This window comes from Arachis ipaensis, chromosome B2, assembly GCF_059453495.1.
Source record: "Arachis ipaensis isolate K30076 ecotype BB chromosome B2, ASM5945349v1, whole genome shotgun sequence".
Classification (NCBI taxonomy): Eukaryota; Viridiplantae; Streptophyta; class Magnoliopsida; order Fabales; family Fabaceae; genus Arachis; species Arachis ipaensis.
In genome coordinates, this window is record NC_142437.1 from 28,127,484 (window position 1) to 28,131,082 (window position 3,599).

The following is a 3,599-nucleotide window of genomic DNA, read 5'->3' on the forward strand; positions in this document are numbered from 1 at the left end:
GGATCGAGAACCGACAGATGAATAGCCGTGCCGTGACAGGGTGCGTTGATCATTTTCACTGAGAGGATAAGATGAAACCATTGACAAGGGTGATGCCTCCAGACGATTAGCCGTGCCGTGACAGGGCATTTGGATCATTTTCCCGAGAGAAGACCGAAAGTAGCCATTGACAATGGTGATGTATCACATAAAGCCAACCATGGAAAGGAGTAAGACTGATTGGATGAAGATAGCAGGAAAGCAGAGGTTCAGAGGAACGAAAGCATCTCTATTCGCTTATCTGAAATTCTCACCAGTGATTTACATAAGTATTTCTATTCCTATTTTATTAATTAATTTTGAAAACCCCATTACTATTTTATATCCGCCTGACTGAGATTTACAAGGTGACCATAGCTTGCTTCATACCAACAATCTCTGTGGGATTCGACCCTTACTCACGTAAGGTATTACTTGGACGACCCAGTGCACTTGCTGGTTAGTTGTGCGAAGTTGTGAACCATGGTATTGGCATCATGTTTTTGACGCTATTGCCAGGGAAAGAAAGAGCAATGAATTTTACATAATCAAAGTGTAATCACAATTTCTGCGCACCAAGTTTTTGGTGCCGTTGCCGGGGATTGTTCGAGTTTGGACAACTGACGGTTCATCTTGTTGCTCAGATTAGGTAACTTTCTTTTTGTTTTCTTTTCAAAAAGTTTTCAAAAATTTTTCAAAAATCTTTCAAAAATTTCTCTTTTGTTTTCAAAAAAAATTTTTTAAAACAAAAATGTTTACTTTTGTTTTCAAAAAAAATTTTATTCAAAATTTTTAAAGAATAAATTCTAGTGTTTCATGAAGCATGTGAAGCCTGGCTGGCTGTAAAGCCATGTCTAAATTCTTTTAGACTGAGGCTTCCACTCATAAGTATATGAAGTTGGATGAAATATCAGTTGTTGTATACATGAGAGGTATCTATGTTTGCTGAAGCTTGGCTGGCCATTGGCCATGTCTAGTGTTTTGGACCGGAGCTTTCATTGGAAGCTTGGCTGGCTAGTGAGCCATGTCTAATTCCTGGACTGAAGCTTTAGACTAAGAATGCAAGATTCCTGGAATTCATATTAAAAATTTTGGAATCCTTATTTTTTCTTTTACAAATAATTTTCGAAAAAATCCAAAAAAATTAGAAAATCATAAAAAAAATAAAAAATATTGTGTGTTTCTTGTTTGAGTCTTGAGTCACGTTATAAGTTTGGTGTCAATTGCATGTGCATCTTGCATTTTTCGAAAAAAATCATGCATTCATAGTGTTCTTCATGATCTTCAAGTTGTTCTTGGTAAGTCTTCTTGTTTGATCTTTGCATTTGCATGTTTTGTGTCTTTTCTTGTTTTTCATATGCATTCTTGAATTCTTAGTGTCTAAGCATTAACGAATTCTAAGTTTGATGTCTTGCATGTTTTCTTTGCATTAAAATTTTTTTCAAAAATATGTTCTTGGTGTTCATCATGATCTTCATAGTGTTCTTGGTGTTCATCTTGACATTCATAGCATTCTTGCATGCATCACATGTTTTGATCTAAAAATTTCATGCATTGCATCTTTTTAGTGTTTTTCTCTCTCATCATAAAAAAATTTCAAAAATCAAAAAATTATCTTTCCCTTTTTCTCTCTCAAAATTTCGAAAATTAGATTTGACTTTTTCAAAAATTTTTAAAATCTAGTTTTTTTTATGAGTCAAATCAAATTTTCAATTTGAAAATCCTATCTTTTTCAAAATCTTTTTCAAAAAAAAAAATCAAATCTTTTTCATTTTTCTTAGTTATTTTCGAAAATTATAAAAATATTTTTCAAAAATCTTTTTCTTATTTTTATCACATAATTTTCGAAAATAACATCAACAATTAATGTTTTGATTCAAAAATTTCAAGTTTGTTACTTGCTTGTTAAGAAAGATTCAAACTTTAAGTTCTAGAATCATATCTTGTGATTTCTTGTGAATCAAGTCATTAATTGTGATTTTAAAAATCAAATCTTTTTCAAAAACTAATTTCAATCATATGTTTTCAAAAATATCTTCTTATCTTACCTTTTTCAAAAATTTGATTTCAAAATATCTTTTCTAACTTCCTAACTTCTTATCTTTTCAAATTTGTTTCAACTAACTAACTAACTTTTTGTTTGTTTCTTATCTTTTTCAAAACCACCTAACTAACTCTCTCTCTCTCTCTAATTTTCGAAAATATCTCTCTCTTTTTCAAAATTTCTTTTTAATTAAACTAATTATTTTATTTTTTTTATTTGAATTTTCGAAAAACTACTAACCTTTTTCAAAAACTATTTTCGAAAATCACTAACTCTTTTTTTTAGAAAAATGTTTTTCGAAAATTCTTCTCCCTCATCCCCTTCTATTTATTTATTCATCTACTAACACCTCTCTTCATCTCACATCACTGCTCCTATCCTTACCTTTGTGTTTGGATTCTTCATTCTTCTTCACCCCTATTCTTTTTCTTCTTCTACTAACAATAAGGAACCTCTTTACTGTGACATAGAGGATTCCTCTTCTTTTCTTTTTCTCTTCTCTTTCTTATGAGCAGGGACAGAGAAAAATGCATTCTTGTTGAAGCTGATCCAGAACCTGAAAGGACTCTGAAGAGAAAATTAAGAGAAGCTAAATTACAACAATCCAGAGACAACTTGATTGAAAATTTTGAACAAGTAAAGGAGATGGCAGCCGGACCCAACAACAATGCAAGGAGAATGCTTGGTGACTTTACTGCACCAAATTCCAATTTACATGGAAGAAGCATCTCCATTCCTGCCATTGGAGCAAACAACTTTGAGCTGAAACCTCAATTAGTTTCTCTGATGCAGCAGAACTGCAAGTTTCATGGACTTCCATCTGAAGATCCTTTTCAGTTCTTAACTGAATTCTTGCAGATCTGTGATACTGTTAAGACTAATGGAGTAGATCCTGAAGTCTACAGGCTCATGCTTTTTCCTTTTGCTATAAGAGACAGAGCTAGAGTGTGGTTGGACTCTCAACCCAAAGACAGCCTGAACTCTTGGGATAAGCTGGTCACGGCTTTCTTAGCCAAGTTCTTTCCTCCTCAAAAGCTGAGCAAGCTTAGAGTGGATGTTCAAACCTTCAGACAGAAAGAAGGTGAATCCCTCTATGAAGCTTGGGAAAGATACAAGCAGCTGACCAAAAAGTGTCCTTCTGACATGCTTTCAGAATGGACCATCATGGATATATTCTATAATGGTTTATCTGAGTTATCAAAGATGTCATTGGATACCTCTGCAGGTGGATCCATTCACCTAAAGAAAACCCCTACAGAAGCTCAAGAACTCATTGACATGGTTGCAAATAACCAGTTCATGTACACTTCTGAAAGGAATCCTGTGAATAATGGGACGCCTATGAAGAAGGGAGTTCTTGAAATTGATACTCTGAATGCCATATTGGCTCAGAACAAAATATTGACTCAGCAAGTCAATATGATCTCTCAGAGTCTGAATGGAGTGCAAGCTGCATCCAATAGTACTCAAGAGGCTTCTTATGAAGAAGAAGCTTATGATCCTGAGAACCTGCAATAGCAGAGGTGAATTACTTAGG

The 3,599-nt window shown here is 33.8% G+C and overlaps 1 non-coding gene across 1 annotated transcript; it reads right to left on the reverse strand.

The window, feature by feature from the left end:
* Positions 1-3,103: 3,103 nt before the first annotated feature.
* On the reverse strand, positions 3,104-3,211 carry LOC148573412 (small nucleolar RNA R71). The gene has a single exon (XR_015906237.1). It is a non-coding gene; the product is annotated as a small nucleolar RNA R71 (small nucleolar RNA).
* Between the last annotated feature and the right edge of the window lie 388 nt (positions 3,212-3,599).